This window comes from Mus caroli, chromosome 8, assembly GCF_900094665.2.
Source record: "Mus caroli chromosome 8, CAROLI_EIJ_v1.1, whole genome shotgun sequence".
NCBI lineage: Eukaryota > Metazoa > Chordata > Mammalia > Rodentia > Muridae > Mus > Mus caroli.
In genome coordinates this window covers 19985898-20004403 of record NC_034577.1, presented here as the reverse complement: position 1 = coordinate 20004403, position 18506 = coordinate 19985898, and the positions used below count along the sequence as shown (strand labels likewise).

Below are 18506 nucleotides of genomic sequence, written 5' to 3'. Positions count from 1 at the left end.
GAAGGATGCTTCTTAGGGTACAAAGAGAACTGAGCCTATCCTGACACTGAATCAGGGGTAACAGGTCTCAACTGGGCTTAAATCCATAATATGGCTTGTTCCCCCATGGGTACCTTTAAGGGGTAAAGAGCACTTTGAGAGATAGCCCTCCTGGGAGGGTTTAAGTCAGCTGGGGACATGCCCTTGAAGAGGATTACAGAGATCCAGTCTTCCATCCCTCTCCACCCTTTCTGTCCCTGGTCATGGGTGAGCAGGATTTCTCCACTACGAAGAGCTCCAAGGACTTGCCTTCATCCCACCACGAGGCATGCTCAAAAGCAACAGTCAGCCCCAGACTGAAACCCACAAAACGGAGTTAAAGAAACCTCTCCTCTCTTTAACTTGATTGCTTCAGCTATTTTGTGAGAGCATTGGGAAGCTGGATTCTACTCTGCAGTTCTACAACAACGTTCTCAGTACAGACTAAGGGCCAAGTTGGCTAGGACTGCCACCATGATGTTCTTTGAAATAAAAGCCTCGCTCATCTATGAAAGGAAAGGAAAGGACTTCATGGAAGCCTCCAAAAGCCATATTGTGATTAAGAGCTTAAGAAAAACACTGTGCAGTTTCAGGTCCCAAGCACTTCCGATGCCGGTTAAGTAGACAAGGCCAAGAACCACCACATTCAAACAGCCCGACCCCCAACGGCACAGAAATGGCATCAAGAAACGCAGGTAAGAAAGTTGTGTGTGGAGGGCACTCCTATAGTCCCAGAGGCATGGGGATCTCTGAGTTTGAGGCCCACCTAGTCTACATAGAAAAGTCCAGGACAGCCAGGGCTACACAGAGAATTGTCTCAACCTCCCACCCCCCACCTCCAAAGAAACCCGAATCACAAAGATATGAATCTCTTAAGATGCAGGCAAGCAATACAGAAGCAACAAGTGCACACACTGAGGTCATTAAACCCCTTCTAAAGCCTAAGGAGGTTGAATGACAAAGAGCCCCATCCACAGGGTAGGCAGACTTGCTTTTATCACCCACTCAAGTTCAGGGATTAGATTCATGGCTGCACGGCCAAGGGTTGCAGACTGTACCAACTAAAGGCTATGGTCCAAGCAAGGCCGAGGCTGCTGCTGCTGCTCAGGGTCCCATTGGTGTCTAGGCCCCAGATAGACCAGTGTGACTCATCCCCTCCTCAACCCCTGCCACACACACACACACACACACACACACACACACACACACACTATTTGTAGATAGTTGTGGTAATGTGCAAATTAAAAATAAAAAACAAAACAATAACGAGAGAGAGAGAGGAAGAAAGAAAGAAAGAAAGAAAGAAAGAAAGAAAGAAAGAAAGAAAGAAAGAAAGAAAAAGAGCAAGCCTTGTTTAAGTATTATGCAACCATTGTAAGGGACAGGAATCTGCTGACTTCCCAACACGCGACTTCATTCCATCCGGGACAAACCAATCCCTCTGATAAAGAGTAAATAGAGAGGTGAAGAGTGGGGTCACAAGTCAAGACACAGAAGGTGCTCCAGACCGTCTTTCATGGGCAGGTGACTAAAGGAAAGATGATGCATATTGTTAATCCCTGCATTCTGGGAGCAGGCAGATCTCTGTGAGTAAGGCTAGCCTGGTCTACACAGTGAGTCCCGGGAAGACAGACAGAAAGGGGGGGGGGGGGAAGAAGAGGGAAGAAAGAGAGAAAGAAAGGGAAAGAGGGGGTGAGAAATAGGAGGTTAAAGTACTAGTTCATAGCTTCAGGTCACATGGAATATGGAGACTCTATAAACCACATTTGTGGGGGGCAGGGGGTAGGTTTGACCAGGGATAGAATCTAGGGCCTTTCACAGGCTAAGCAAGTGTGCTACCGCAGAGATCCATCCCCGGGTCCCCAGGGTCTTTTTTTTTTTTCTTTTTTGCCCCTAAAAGGAGAAGACTCATAGGACCTCCAGTCCCACCAGCCTCCCTCCCAGGGAACACATGCTTCACCCCTACTTGAAGGCAGAGCAGGACACTGTGCGGTGGATCCAGCTATCTCTGACTTTGGGTGGTGACACTAACATCTGACAGCCAGGAATGGCCATGTCAGGGAGAGTGGGAGAGGAAGGCTCTACAGACAAGTGCAGTCAAGGGCCGATGCAGAGGCTGACTGAGGCAAAGTAGCTCACACGGACCTGGCAAAAGCCGTGAGTTCTGCAGCCCTGGAGCCGTTTCGAGTTTGTGATGGTCATGTTTTGGTATTGTAAATGTTTTTCTTTTATGGATTACTGCTGGGGGACAGGGTAACTGTGTCACAGCACACATGCAAAGGTCAGAGGACAACTCCATAGAGTCAGCTCTTCCCCTCTACCTTTGCATGGGTTATGTGGACTGAGCCATCTCACTGGCTCTGTGATGGTAAAATTTAAAACGACTTCTGAGAGTCCTAAGGATAAGATGACAACTGGCGAGAACTGGCTGGCCACTGCATACTGGGGTGACCATCTCCTGTCTCCCAGGTGTTTTCTGTCCTCGGTGCTCCAGGAAACCATCCAAGCTAGTCAGAGACTCTGCTTCCGGAACATGCCCTAATGTGGTGTTTCAGCCTTGCCTTCCCCGGAACCAAGAAGGGCCCCTCTCTAGCCAGTCAAGTCAATCCTGGCTGGCAAAAAATAAATAAATAAAAAATAACAACCGGGGCTGGTGAGATGGCTCAGTGGGTAAGAGCACCCGACTGCTCTTCCAAAGGTCCAGAGTTCAAATCCCAGCAACCACATGGTGGCTAACAACCATCCGTAACGAGATCTGGTGCCCTCTTCTGGAGTGTCTGAAGACAGCTACAGTGTACTTACATATAATAAATAAAAAAAAAAAAAAAAAAAAATAACAACCAAAAAAAACCAAATTCTTGGCCAGAGGAATATATGCACACTACCACTAGCTTCCTCCAAAGGCTTACTTAAAAAAAAATAATAATAATTTTAAACTAAAAGTGAAGTAAATATTTCCCTTCTAGCTTCTTTTTCCTTTTCTTCCTCCTCCTCCTCCTCTTCCTCCTCCTTCTGAATTTAGGAAAAGGGTTAGAAATGGAAGGAATATTTGCTGAATGTTCTGTGGAGCCTACACAAGTAAAATACATTCATAACTCTAAAGCTCCCTTTATTCTTCCTCCTCTGCCTCTAAGGAGAGCACTGGTCTCGGCTAAGAGAAGGAAACTGGGATGGGGAAGGGGGCGGGGGGGGGGGGAGATCGGGAACCCAAGAGCTTAAGAACTTTGCCCAAGGAAATGGAGCTGTTGGTAACACTAGAACTTGATCGCCCAGGTTTGGGAGACATTAATTCAAGGTGGGAGAACGCAAATAATTTCACCACACCTAAATGGGACACAGCTCAGGGGAGAAATCACCGCCCAGCATACAAGAGGTCCTGAGTTCATCCCCAACACAGGAAATTCAAAAATAAAAACCAGCCCTCTATCCGATGTGGGCAGACACAGGCGGATTCCCATGCGCTAGAGAAACTAAGAGGATAAAGAGAAATCCAAGTTAATGCTGGAAATGACAAGTCCCTCGTTCCCTGTCCACTCAGGGCCATTCAGGACCCAGGGTCAGGCACAGCCTCAGGCCTGAAGATGCTCTAAACCCACACCTCAGATCCCAAAGCTGTACCTAATCAGTGTAGATAGCCGTTATCCAGGAAGTACACTGGACAACAAAACCCCGAATCCCAGGGTAACCCTGAATACTAAGTCCTTAGTATCAACAAAGGATGGGTAGGAGGAGCAGGTGTCACCATGAGATGACTGATTATACTCCAGCAGACCGCAGCTTCCACCTGTCACTCTGTCCCCTGAGACATCTGCCCACCTACCTCTTGCTAGGTGTGGGCTGGCTGTACACACCTTCTTTCATCCCCGGTGATGAATGCTCTTCAGACACCTGAGACTATTCTGAGAGTAGTCTGGCACCTTCCCCCTGACTCATGTCCAAAACAGGTACAAGAGTCCCTCCTGCCCCCCCCCTCTTCTACCCTCTGGGCCTCAAATTGCACAACAAAGATGCTATAGACACTCAGTCTCCTGGTACCAACTCCAGGAATGAAAAGGTTGTCGGGTGCACTCAATGCACCGCTCACACATCTGCAGAGCGTGCGGTGGCGTAAACCACGAATCCAGACTGGATGGGGAATCCTAAAGACTGGCCCCGTAGCCCTTAGGAATCGCCTCTGCTTGACAGGTGTGACCCACAGCCAGGTGTACACAGAGGTTTCCTCACAGTGCTACGTCTGCCACCCCATCAGTTCTTCCACTCTCAGCCCAGGCTCCCCGATTCCAGAGCTTAGATGAAGAGATCTTCAAGGAAGAGCATTGAGATCATATTACCTCGGTTTTCATACTTGTGGGAAGGCTAAAATATCTGTCCTGATGATATCTGGGTGGTTATAAGGACCAAATGGACAGTGTGAAAGAGACGGAGAGGGTCTCTTTTAAATAACTTACACAACAGGAGCTTCATTACATCTAGCAGGAAGTCAGCCTGGAGCACCCAGCCTTGTACCTCAATTCGAAAGGACTAGAGAGTCTATTAACAACATCGGATCTCTTTGTCTAAAATGATGCACGAAACCTACTGGCTGGTGCTTTCAGGGCCAAGTAGGTCATGGTCTCTTCTTCTCCCTCATCTTCCTCTCTTTTTCTTTTGGTTTTCATGAGACAGGGTTTCTCTGTGTAGTCCAGGCTATCCTGTAACTCACTCTGTAGATCTGGCTGCTCTCGAACTCAAGAGAACCACCTGCCTCTGCCTCCTAAGTGCTAGGGTCCACACCCACCTTCTCATCTTTCTCCTAAAAATTTTCTTTGTGCATGCGCGTGTGCGCGTGTATGTGTGTGTGCATGTGTGTTGTGACTGTGTGTCATACGTATATGGGTACCCAAGAAGTCAAGGAGAGAGGGCATCATATTCCCTGGTATAAAGTGGCATGAGCCACTTGATGTTGGTCCTGGGAGATGAACCCTGGTCTTCCTGAGGGACAGTGTGTGCTCTTAACAGCTGAGCCATCTCTTCAGCCCCTAGTTCTCCATCTCCCTGTTCTCTAGAAGGCAGTCAACAAACACTTTTATTCACGACACTGACCCACGGGACAGTTCCTTAACCTGGGCATTGGTTCCCAGCTGAAGGAGACCTGAACATTTGTCTTCCCACATCACAGGTGGTTACATGTATACACGTTCACGTGTGTACGCATGGCAAGCACAGTGAAGCGCCTTCTCTCTATAATACTAGGCTAACAGAAGAAAGAATCGTAAACTTGTATTTAAAAAAAAATTACTTTTAAACTTATATTCTTTTATGTATATAGCTGTTTTGCCTGCTTGTACGTCTGTGTATCCCCGTGTGTGCCTTTAGAGAACAGAAGAGAGCATCCGATCCCGCTGAAACTGGAATTACAGATTGTGAGCCTCGCCATGTGGGGGTGCTGGGAACCAAGCCCAGATTCTCGGAAAGAGCAGCCAATGCTCTTAACCACTGAGCCGTCTCTCCAGACCCCAAACTCCTTGTATTCTGAGTCTCTCCTGGACCACACTCCCCTACAGAACACGAACTTCCTCGCTTCGCACAGGTACTTCCCACCCTCCAGCCTCACAGCCCTAACACTCTAGACCTAGTTGGCAAATCTGGTGGCTCCAGGCCACACTGCAGCTGTTGAGCTATTGAAATATGGTCCCTGCCAACTGGGGTGAATGAGAGTGAAAAACAGAACTCAGCCATCAACACAGGGGAAAAAAACGTAAAATATCTTAACCATTTTTTTTTAAATATTGGGACCAGATACAGTGTGTACTTTAGCATGCTTGAAGCTGTTGGTTCAATTGAATTGCCAGCAATTCCGAATTTTCATATTGACTCCATGTAAAAGGATATTTTAGAAATAGCAATAATATCATATACATACATAGACCTGCTATAAATACAATGTATTCTTAAAATCTAAACAAATACATTTAAAGTGGATTTCACCTGTTTCTTCTCATAGACTTCCAAATGAGAATACTACTGCCCCGAAACTTAAGGAGGCTCCCATTGCATTTGGGGGTCTGAGCCAGTGTCCCTCTTGCAACTAGATCCCCACAATTAGGTCACAAAGCTCTGCTTCCAGAGGCCTTCTAGCTCTTCAGCCCAGTCCTCTGATTTCCGTATAAATCAACAGCCCCTGTCCCAGGGTGCCTAGGTCAACTCATCAACTTACTGGTCATGTCCCCATGTCCCCCTTTCTTCTCTCCCCAGGCATCCTGGCTAGTTTTATGTCAACTTGACACAACCTAGAGTCATTTGGAAGAGGGAACCTCAACAGAGAAAAATGCCCCAGCAGAGTGGCCTGTCTGCAGGCCTACAGAGAATTTGCTTGATTGGTGATTGATGTGGGCAGGCCCAGCTCACTGTGTCCAGTGCCACCCCTGGGTGGGTGGTCCTGGGAGCTAGAAGAAAGCAGGCAAAGCAGAGGAGCAAGCCAGTTAGCAGCACCCCTCTGTGGCTCCATCCGTCCCTGGTTCCCTCAGCAATGGGCAGTAACCTGGAAGGGTAAGATAAAAATCAACCCATTCTTCCCCAAGGTGCTTTTGGTCATGGTGTTTCATCCCAGCAACAGAAGCAACAGAAACTCTAAGACACTGGAAAAACCTGTGGGCTTCCGTGAAGCAGGATTGGTGCCTACCTGCCTTTCATCCTACCCTCAGAATGGGAGGTGGGGATATACACAGGAGATGGAGCATCCATGTTAGAGTGGGACAAAAGGCAAGTGAGCCTAGAAGAAACAATCCCAGACCCAGGACCCTCTTTGGGAAATGTCTGGAACCTTCCATGGTTCAGATATAGTTGTTTGGATGTCAGAACATTTGGATAGGCTTTGCCAGTAAGCCCCACGTGTGAGATCCCAAATATCTTGGAGTCTGAAATTCTTTGACTGCCAACAGGGCATGTGCTTCTGGAATCAAGGCTCTCAACCCGCATATATCCAAGGAAAAAGAAGAGACTTTGGGCGGGGGAGCCACAGCCAGTTCCCCATGCTAACTACCCACAATACCAACAGAGGAATGTTCTAAACATACTGAGGTCCCAGATTTGAGGACTATGGTACAGAAGTATGACTCCCTTTAGGTAAAAATAAAAGGTACTAAACAATAGAGGGAACTTTCCACTCACAGTGCTTTTAATAAACATTTTTAAACACTAGGGGTAGCTTTGCTCACAAAATTGACACTGGAACAAAAGAAATGCTAATTGTGGAGCTGCAGCTCTCTCAGCCTTGCTGGCTGCCTTAGCTGAAGACCATCACTCGGGTCTAGTGAGTTCAGTTCTGAGTTCGGCGGCACAAGTTCACATTCGCACACAGACATATACATATAGATAAAAATAAAATAAAAAGAAATGCAATGCTTGCATGTTTTATGAAGAAGTTTGGTTTATTAAAAATATTTTAAGCAACGGGGGTTAAAAGAAGGAAATGGGCTTTCTGAAAGACACACCCAAGAGTGAGGACTAGGCTTTCTCTATAGAGAGTGGCCTAGCTTATTTTGCATCTCTGTTACAAAGTATCCACATTGAAAAAAGTTTAGCTCCGGAGTAAAACTATTTGCCTAGCAAGAGCAATATACCCTGGGTGAGCCCCAACACTACGGAAACAAAACAAAGGAGGGGGGGGGGGNGTTTGTTTGCATATGTAAAAAGTATCTAAATGTCTTTTATATCGAAAAATTAGTAATTGTATGGGGGCATGGAGCCTGTCTACCACCTCACACTCAGGAAGCTCGGGCAGGAGTATCTCAAGCTGCTGGCCTTGAGGGCTATGAAAACCAGACTCAAAAACAAAAAACAAAACAAAACAAACAAACAAACAAAAAAAAAAACCCAGGGACTGGAGAGAAGGTTCAACAGATAGAAGTACCTGCTGCTCTTAAAGATGAACTGGGTCTAGTCCCCAGCAGCACCAGGTGGCTCAAAACCATTTGTAACTCTAGTTTCAGGGGACCTAACACCACCCCCTTCTAAATGCATCAGGGGTCAGAAATGCGTGTGATCCGCATACATACATGTACACCTAAGTCTAAAAAACAAACAGTAACAAGAACACAGCAAGTGAAACAACAGCTTAGCTGCTGAAGACAGGACGTAGCACAGGTGTCCAGTGTTACCAGTGTAATCTTGGAATTCCTTACTCAGGTGAACATTATTTAAATCTCCAGGCTTGGGGGCTGGGGGGTTGGGACTTCTTCTTGGAGGGATGGTAGTAAGCTAAGAATTTCTATTTAAAGCCAATGCAAACTGGAGGTGGGGTGTGTGTGTGTGTGTGTGTGTGTGTGTGTGTGTGTGTGTGTGTGTGAATTAGGGGTGGGGGGCAATGTGTGTGTGTGTGTGTGTGTGTGTGTGAATTAGGGGTGGGGGGCAATATCCTAACTCATAGGAGGCACTTAATCCCCCCTCTGGAAACACCAGCACCTTTTCTAAAGTTCCACACCTGGCCTCCTCACCGTGCATTCCGACCCTTTCCAGAACCCTGGAGAAGGGGAGACCTGCAAGACAAATTTCCCAAGAGGAAATGAAACTCCTCCCAAGTGACAGGAGTGTGGCCTTTTCACAAGACATCACAGTCCATCCAAACTCTTCTTCCTCCTGTAGCTCAGGCCCAGACTTTCCAGGAAGAAAACAAGGTCGTCAGGAGGTCCAAACCAGCTTCAAACTCAGCATGCAGGATGACCTTGAACTGGGGCTCCTCAGACTTCTACCCAGAGGCATGGAGGTCATCAAGATGACAGGTGTTACCCTTCAACAGCCATTTTGATCAAAGAGATTACAAAAATTGGAGGCAAGAAAAGAGCCTTTGGGGCCAGCAAGATAGCTCAGCAGGTAAAGAAGGGGTGGGGGTTTGCAGCTAAACTTGATTTAGATCTCTTAGATCCAACCCACAATAGTGGGAGAAAACCAAGTTCCTTTTTATTTTATTTCATTTTACTTTATTTTATATTACACATATATGTGTGTGGTGGATATGTGCATACCAGTGCAGGTGTCTTCAGAGACAGTACCTTTCCTGTGAACTGCCTGAGGTGCACGCTGGGAATTGAACCTGCGTCCTCTGGAAGATCAGCCAGTGGTGCTCTTAACGGCTGAGCCATCTCTCCAGCCAGAGGAACCACTTCCTGCACTCCACTCTGATCTCCACTGGAGCACTGGGGTGCCCACATAAATAGATGAGTAGATAAATGTGATTTTAATAAGGAAAAAAAATGAACGTGAAATAAAAAAGCATTCAGAGACACTAGTTGCTAAGCCCCAAGTTCCCAGGAACAAAGCTTTCTTTCTTTTTTTTTTTTTGGAACAAGCTTTTAAGAGCCGTGCATGGAGTGAGTATCACAAATAAGCAAAGAGAGGATGGCTATCAGTGCACTCCGTGGATTGTCTTGGTCTCCAAGATTGGTGTCTTGCCTACGCAATGCTCCATTCAATTCCCTCATCTGGAGTCGCCTCTGAAGTCAGCTAGCTGGGGTTTAGGGTGGCTATATGTATTCTAATCCTCTCTCGTGAGGAGAGGTGAGGAGATGGTGATAAGTGTGACGCTCCTCTGTTTCTTCAGTCCCTCTGCTTCACTTGCTATTCAAAGGACACTGACTTAACCTTCCACCATGGCTTCATGGCCTGGGGCCAAGGAAAACAACCCTCTCAAGACTGTATACCATGGGACTGAAGGAAGCAGTTCTTCCAACCTCGCATTGTGAATGAAAATACCCATGAAACTCATATTGGAAATACACATGGCTCTCAATCCACTGCCACTCACTGAAAAGCTGACATTCAGATATGACTAAGGGTAAACGCAACATATTTTAAGTAGCTTGTCACTGATGAAGTGTGTAACTGTTCCGGCTGGAACCGAGCCCCAGACAGCAATTCAGGGTCCCCAAACACCCAGCACTCTGGGGTCATCTGGGTCCCCAGAGTGTGTCCCAACTGGGGAAATATGTAAACAAGCCATTAGGGAGGGAGGCAAGCCATCGGCACAGTTGACGGGTATTAGTGGAGCCCTTTGGCCTTAGGTCACTGAAAGGAAGAGACACCACCCCAGCGTGGGGGTAATTGGCTAGACTGTGGCAGGTCCCAGGGGCAAGCTACTTAGCTTTAAAAGAAGGCCCAGAGAGGAGGAAACCCGGAGCCTGGCCAAGGGAGGAAGACTGGCCACTTTTTGCTCAACCATCTCAGGGCAATGGTTCTACAATTTAGATACTATTCCAAAAAAAGCAATGGTCCGGAGGTGCGAAGGCCAGAGCACATCTGGGAAGGAAACAGTCACCTTAATTACCATGTCTAGGGAAAGTGCGATTTCATTACAGCCTCCAAAACTACCGCCCTAAGAAGGAAACCAGAGAAGTGTTTTCAATTTAAAAGACTGGAGAGGGTGAGAGGCACCGGCAAACTCTACCCACCCAGCCACCCAGCCGCTAACTTTGGATGGACCCTTAGGATGTTTTGTTGCCCCCCCCCCCAAAAAAGAGTGGACATTCCATCCCTGGCCCTGTAGTCATTGTTTAAACGGCAAAAACACTCCATTTTAAGCTTCTGAGGGCTGCAACCCAGGAAACTCACTGAAAACACAAGGTCCCTCTGGCAGTTACAGCACCAGGTGTCGCACCCTGCTCCCCAAATGGAGGACGGAACCCCCGAGATGGACTTGGACGCGTGGCTATAGGTGGGCCCGCGGTGTCCACATGAGACAGATGCTCCAACTATAATTAAAGGGAGAGGCAATACTTGGTTCCAGGACACGTCAGGGCCAATTTTGGCCCAGACCCACCGACAAAGGCCACCTCTCGTAAGCAAGCGGCTCCCAAGAGGGTCCAGAGATTCTTAAACACCGCCCCCCTCCCCGCACCTCCCCATCCTCCGCCACCAGCAAGAGAGTGAAGGAATCCAAAACCACTTTGGGATCTATAACTTGCTTTTCTCTTCCAATCCCAAAGCCTCGGCTCCACGTCTCAAGAAATTTTAAAGGGTGGTGGTGGTGGCGGTGGTGCTAAAGAATCTCAGTTTTAATTTAGGAGGGGGAGGGGAGGAAGAGGGATGTTTAATAATGTGGCTGCGGTGTACCCGTGTAGGGTGAAACGGAACCAGATGCGGCAGCTACATCTGGGAAATGGGGGGTGGGGTGGGGGAGAAAAACGCCGTCGAAATGCTTTGCAAATGAGTTAATAGCTTCTAGGCCCAGAGAAAGAGAACTCCCTCCTGCACTCCCAAGGTGTCCGGCTGCCTCACTGGGTGGGTAACTGATTATTACAAACCCCATCTATATATTTTAAAAAGTCAGTAAATTCCTCTAAAAATATGAGTACTAGGTTGTCTTACCCCGCCGGAGACACCACAAGAGGAGGCGCAGGAGGTGTGGAGAGGGGGTCTGGGCCAGAGAAGCAACAAGCGGGCAAAAGAGGGCTCCTCCGCACCGGACAAGCTCTCCTCATTTCCTCCACGTCCCAGAACGATCCAGAGCCCGAGACCCCCCACCCCCCGCTTCTCCAGACCCCTTCAAGAGTCCTCTAAGTCTAAGATAGAATAGAACATCGCCGCCGCCACCATCACCCCTCAAAAGGGGGGAATCTTTGCTCGCTCTCCGCTAAAGCCGATTCAGCCATTTGGTGACGACACCTCCTTCAAACCTATTCCAAGACAAGCTAGCGTTCCCCGCCACTTCCTTTCCTCCTCAACCCCCCAACCTGGACCCCAGACTTGCCCGGAGGTAGGAAAACACTTGAAAAGATCCCAGATGTAGGGTGTTGAGCTTAAAGCCACCGCCTGAAACGGGGTGAATCCTCAAGAGGACCAAAAGATAGATGATGTGTATACACACACACACACACACACACACACACACCCCCTCCACCTCCCGGCCCATTCCCGCCCTCCTCCCCAATAGGGAACACACAGCTTCCGCCGCCTTCTCCTGGGCCGAGAGGGTCGGGGTCTGGACTCGGAGCGCAGCAGCCTCCTCGCTAGCTCCGGAGCGCGAGTTGGCGGAAAAGTTGGGCAGCGGGCAGCAGCAGCGGGCCCCGCGCGCGGGGAGGGGGCGCGGGCAGCGACACTGGCCGAGGGAGGAGGGACAGGGGCGCCGGGGAGGGAGCGGAGTCGGAGGGGGGGATTGGAGGAGGGAGGCGCGGGCTGCGACTGGCGAAGCGCGGGGGCCGCTCGGGACGCCCAGCCAGCCGGCTCTGCGGGCGCCGGCGACTCTTACCTCACTTGGCGCTGCGGTCCCGCCTCTGGAGAGCTCGCCGTGGCGCGGCGGGTGTCTGTGTCTTGCGCTCCGGCCGCTCGTCTCCGGGCTCCGTTCAGATCCTGATGGGGTCTCGAGGGCTCTGCGGCCGAGGCACGACTCCCAGCGGCACTCCGAGCCCGGCGCCTCCAGCCCGGGCGGGAACAATGGAGCCGAAGCTGGTGCCCCGGAGGCGGGGCGGGGGGGAGGGCTCGGGTCCGCCGCCCGGGGTCCCCAGATCGTGCGCCCCCCGCTCTCCAGTACGCAGCGGCGGCGGTGGCGGTGTCTCAGGCTTCTGGCAGCCCGAGTTCCATCACCCCTCCTGGGGCTCCGGCGTGCATTGACTGCAGCACGGCTGTGGTGCGCCCCTGGGACCTGAGAAAAGTCCTCGGTCTCCGCTGCTTTTCCAGCTGCGGCGCGCGCTCGCGGCCGGGAAAGGCGAGGTCGCCGCAATGCGCTAAGCACAGTCTCTGTCCAGTCCGGACGTCGCGGCCCCGCTTCCCTGCGCAGCCCGGGTCCTCTGCACGCAGCGGCTGCACCGGCGTTCCGGCTCCCGTTCGGCACCGCCCGCAGCGGAGAGCCCCGCCAAAGTACCCGCAGGAGCGCTCCGAGCGCTGTGCGCCGGCGAGGCGCGAGGGCTCGCTCTCTCACTCCCACCCGGCGCTAGTCCCACCTCCTCCTCCTCCTCCCCTTGCAGTTGCCTGCTGGGCCTTGTAGTTCTCAAGCCGCAGCCCGGGAGAAGCCTGGAGCGAGCAGAACTGCTCTACAATCTGGTCTGACTTGAGTTTTCGCCTGGAAGGCGCCCAAATTTCAGACTGTGGGTAGATCAGCGATTTGGGGACAGGAGTGGAGGGTGGGGAGGGGCGGGTGACTGGCTATAATTTTGAGGTTGCACTTGGCAACTTGGTCTTTGGTTATCTCTGTGCCTTGGGGTATGATTTTCGTGCTCTAAATCTCGGGTTTCCAGTCTCTAAAAGGAATAAATAGGACCCTCACATAGCTCACAATATACGAACTGTTTTTATTGATGGATCGGTTGACTTTCCCCCTCAGACCCTTTCCTTGGATCTCAACTTTCCCCAGCCACATAATTTAGGTTTTGTGGTTCACTCTGGAATGGACCCTGCAAATTCTACAGTGCTGTTCATGATAGCCTTAGAAATCACCAGCTTTCAGGAAGCAACCGAAGAGAGGAGGGGTTTTTGTTTTGTTTTTTTCGGATTGGGGGAGGGGGTGTTTGTTTACTTGCTTGCTTGTTTTGTTTTGTTTGCCTTAGGAATTAATCAGAGTCAAACCAGAGCCTCCACAGTATACTATGAACCTCAAAGAAAATCACTGAAAGGCCCTTCTCACCAGGTCCCTCCACAGAGAGGTTAATCGGTGGCTCTTTAATCCAATGAGTCCAGTGGACGTGAATCATATTGAGAGTGTTAAAAAATACAAATTTTTGGTCCTGCTTGGACATGAGAAATCCCCATGTTTTGATGAAGCATGCTAACAATTCTGAGACAGCTAGTGGGGCCTTCGCCTCGTTGCAGGAGCTCACTTTCCAGCAGTCTAAAATGATGATGTACACATGCAATCCTAGCCCTGGAGGGTCAGAGACTTAAGATCACCGGTGGCCACATAGGAACTGAGACGACAGCCTGTGCTTACAGACCCTGTCTCAAACAAATCACACACACGGGCTGGCGATGCAGCTTAGCTGGAAGACAGTGCTTTGATTCCAGCACACTCTAGACCTGATTAGGTGGTTGGTGCCTGTTGGTTTGCTGCATAGCAGTGGGGTGGGGGCTCTGCAAATTTTCCTGGTGACTGTGATGTGATGTCTACTTGGGGAGCACTGGAAGGGTGGAATATGTCACACTAGGTGTGAATTCCACCACTCAAAGACTTTGGGCATGTCACGAATCTGATAAGATCTAGTCCCTCTATGGGTCTCCCCCAGGAGAAGCAGACTGAATGAATGTAAGTGTGCCAAAAGGGTCACACACGTGAAAGCCATCATGAGGAGGACTGTTCTATTCTTCCACAGAGCAAGCCAGGACAGCTTGAATACCAAACGACCCAACTCTTCCCTCCACATTGAAGACTAAGAGTTTCTAAGACAGTTTTCTATGTGACCACCAGGTGAAAAAATGGAAGCTACGGGATATTACCACATTTGTTTATCTCCAGTAAAGGGTGGAGGAAAAAGAAGAAGGGCTATTGATGAGTTTATTGGTGTATTGGATTGTTTTTTTGTTTGTTTGTTTTGTCTTTGCTTTTAGAGATAGTTTTATGCTGTAGCCCAGGGTAGCATATAATCACTACATAGCCTCAAACTCAAAGACTCTCCCACCTTTTGCCTCTTGCCTACTGAGACAACAGTTTGTAAGACACCACCACACCCACCATAGCTTGATGTTTAACTGAGTGTGCTTAGTATATACAAAATGATCTGGGTTCAAATTTGGAGGAGGGGTAAAGAGAGAATACATTTATTGAGTGCCTAGGAAGTAAATATTCAGAAAGTATTTTTGAACAAAAAATAAATAAAAAACAGAAATGACTCTGTGGAATAAATGAACACCAGCCAATATTTAAGAGTTATTACCCACATAACAATATCCTTGCCCTGTTCAGTCCCTTGGCTTTTAGTCTGGTCCCAATTATTCTCTCATAGAAGCTACCAAACAGCCTTCTCTGCCTCGGCCCAGCCACCTGGAGGTGTTTCTGCCTCCCACTGTATCTACTGATTTGATATTTAGCATAGTTTTACTAGCTGTCTTTTTTATTTTGTGGGTTCTCTCCAGCAAGCTGCAGAACTATTCTAAGACAGTGGTCCCATGAATCTATCTCATCTATCTCAAGAGTTTTCTAGATCTTTTCTAGATCTCATCTATCTCAAGAGTTTTCTATAGATCTGTTGTTTGGGGAACAGCTGCATGTGAGAAACCTGGGTTACTGAGAAGGCTAGGCTGACTCTATGACGGGCTTTAAATTGACAGTTCAGGAGACTAGGCCTGCATCTCTGTTTTTAAGAACTGGGTAAGTCCAGGCAAGTCTAGGCCTCAGAAGCTGGTCTGAGGCAAGGACAATCAGTCAACAACAGTTTCCAGATCTCCCCAACAACACTGACAGCCCCCAAGCCCTGGTAATGGGATGTCTCTAGAGATAGAACAAGATAAAGGTCACCTACCCCTGGAATGCCCTGATGTACTTTAAATCAGGCCTGCAAGCACACTTGGTTGTCTATCTTGGTCATGCTCCCATGACCCCAACTAGACTACTACAGAATAAAACACTCTTTACGTTTACATACTATTTGAGTCCAGAGTATGGAGTATTATTCTTTGACAAATCATAGATCCTTACGTTACCAGAGAAAGAAACCTTACCACTTGGGTAATTGTGGGGAAGGGGAGTCATGGAAAATGCAGAACTGACTACCCAGGGCCAACTACATTTGTCCACTGTTCCTAAGGACGGAGCATTACACTTCATCTCAGCAGTTCTTCTGACCAAAAAAAGATCTTTATTTATTTAGAGACACGGTCTTACTAAGGCAGTCAGGCGAGCATCAAACTTCTACAACAACCTTTCACAAAGCAGGGTTTCAGGCCTGTACTCCCAGGCCCATCTAAAACAAGAGGATTTTAATACAGCACAGGGCTGGGTATGTGACTTGGTGATATGCATATGCATATTACCAGAATGTGTCCTTGCTGTAACCAGAAAAGAAGACCCACGTGCCTATTTGGTGTTGAGGCGCAGACTTTGACACAGTTAAAAGATTCCTTTACAGTGTCAGGGTAGATAAGAGTAGCCAATTCGGCTCTATCCACCTGCTCTCCGGGAAACAGCTAGAGAGGCCGGACTGGGGAAGGTGACAGACCCAGAGGAGACAGATCGCAGATCCAGCCAGGGAGCCTGCTTTCCCCGCCTTGCAGCGTTGCTCCAGGGCTGTGGCACTCCCTCCCGGCTCCAAGAGGGGCTGCGGCTCTGCAGGAGCTAGTCCCCGGGGCAGTTCGGAGGACGCCGCAGGCCACAGGGTGGGGCGACCGCGGCGGGGCCCTGGATCTGCAAGGAGGGAGAGGGCTCCTAGCAGTTGCCTCTTTACCGGGAAACGTAATCTTCCCTCTGAGATAACAAAGAGCTAGCAAGTTCAGGAAAGGTTTGTTGGCCCCTCGCCTTGCCGGTGGGTCGGCAGAGAGGGGGACAAAGGCCCCTGCGCTTCAGAACCAGAGATAACCAGGGGACTGCTGCCTCTGGGATCGGTGGGAGGAGGGGAGCGGTGCTGAATACAAGTGGGGGAAACGGAGCTTTCCCCAAAGCCCCGGCTGCCTTCTTTGTTTAGGAACACGTCTGCAGAGCCTTCCCTCTGCCTCGCAGGTTCTAGCAGGAAGGCAGAACTTCTATAGAGCCAGGCTCTCTCCGGGCTGTTAACTCAGGAATCAACTGTGCCCATCATGGCCGATCACCCCCTCCTGATCCGGCCATCAGTGCTCCCTGGTTGGGAGGGAGGAAGCAGAGGCTGGGCTCTCAGGCCCACCAAGCCCAGCCCAGCCGGCTGGAGTCCCTGGAAGGCTGGGAACTGGCCGGGCTAGCTGGGAGAGCCGTCGTCGCAGGAGAGGGATGCAAGAGCAGAGAACTGCTTGGCTCTCCATTTAAAAGTGGCTGGTTCACAGGCCCTGGGTAGCAGGTGGGCCGCTTGTGCCTTTTGCCCCAGGCTCCTGGAGTTAGGGACAGCAGCCAGTTACCATCTGGCCGCCATTTGGTAACCCTTGGCTGTCCCTAGTGTAGCATCAGTGAGGGACGGAGGGGCAGAATCTTGTTTGGCATGGTGTTTTTGTAAATAACTTAAGGTTCGTTTTGGATGCTGTGAGAGCAATCGGGAAAGGGAGCTGCCACATTCATTCTCGGAGACGGAGGACATCTGTGTGTCAGGCTCTGCCTCCAAGAGAACAGATTAGGAAAGGAAGAGATGCCTGAACTTTTGAGAGACGCCAAGCAAACATGCAGACTTACCTGAAATGGTGGAGGAAAGCAGACTCAGAGACACATGGGAGGATGGGTTAGGTTGACATTAGGTCACTTTTGAGTGTGGGTTCCGGATCTGCCACGCCTTCTTGCTTGTGTTCTTGCCAGTTCCGTTTCCACGATGGTACCTTGAAGATCCCAAGAGTAATTTCTTGAGACTGTTGAAAGGATTAGATGAGATACTGCAACAATGCAGCTGGCGTGGTGCCTAGCACGCAGTAGGTACACTATCAATCCGGGTGTTTTTTATTCCGTTTAAGCCCAGGAACTTTGTTTTGGCTCAAGCCATCACTTTTGGAGCCTACTTTCTGGATTCTGTGTGGCTTTACTATCCACTCTCTACCTACACCCCTGTTGAAATTCCTTTCTCCAACAGCAGTGGCAGAAAAGGATATTTTCCACACTTGCTGACCCTTCCTTTTGGCACCCCAAGATAAACAGTCCCCTTTGTTACAGGTTTTACTGTGAAACAAGAAAACAAAAACATGAATGGAAAAGGAGGCTTATACAGACCTCAATGAATCTGTACAACCTTGGTCTCCGGTCTGGTTTTTTTTCACCTCCCTTCAGGATGCTTACTGAAGGCAGGTTGGCCTTTTGTCCTCTGGATTTCCAAAGTTTCCCTTCCTCCCACTTACAAACCTTTCCCAGTTAAAGCCAACAATTCATCCAAGGCCAAGCGACTAAAAAGGTGACAGAGCAAACAATTTGCATTTCTGAGAAGCCCTGGGGGTGGGGTGGGGGGGGTGGATGAGTTCTAAGGCCTCTGCCTAGGGACAAAGATCAAAGATTCAGGCTTAGACTGAGACACTTGGGGATTGAACTTTGAAGTGGATTCCATCTGAGTTGCAAACAATTTCTGCTAGGTGGTTGAGAACTTTTGGTGATATCGGGAGAGGTGGCGTCGTGGAAGAGAAGGAGAACTTAAAAGCAGGAGGCGGGAGAAAAATCAGATGCAGGCGAGTGTTTGCCTAGCATACTCATAACCCTGGGTTCAGTCCACAGCACTGCGGAAAGAAAGGAGACCTAACACTCTGGGCATGCAGGTAGGAGAGTCAGTAGTCCAGGGTCACCCTCCTGCCTTGGTGAGTTTGAGGTCAGCGGGAAGCCCTATCTTTAAGAAAGGGGGGTGGGAGCCGGGCGTGGTGGCGCACGCCTTTAATCCCAGCACTCGGGAGGCAGAGGCAGGTGGATTTCTGAGTTCGAGGCCAGCCTGGTCTACAAGTGA

General features: G+C 49.5%; 1 protein-coding gene across 10 annotated transcripts in view; it reads right to left on the bottom strand.

Moving 5' to 3' along the window:
• Positions 1 to 17854, bottom strand: part of Fgfr1 (fibroblast growth factor receptor 1) — a 61917-nt gene extending 44063 nt beyond the window's left edge. For 7 of the 10 annotated variants that reach the window (XM_021169257.2, XM_029480645.1, XM_029480646.1 and 4 more), the window contains exons 1-2: positions 17792 to 17854; positions 17267 to 17406 (exon numbers count right to left, since the gene is read on the bottom strand). The gene's annotated coding sequence lies outside the window, so the exon portion shown is untranslated. Of the gene's footprint in view, positions 1 to 12238; positions 12468 to 17266; positions 17407 to 17791 lie in introns of those variants that run through there. The other 3 variants (XM_029480644.1, XM_029480643.1, XM_021169255.2) reach the window with 3 other exon arrangements.
• Between the last annotated feature and the right edge of the window lie 652 nt (positions 17855 to 18506).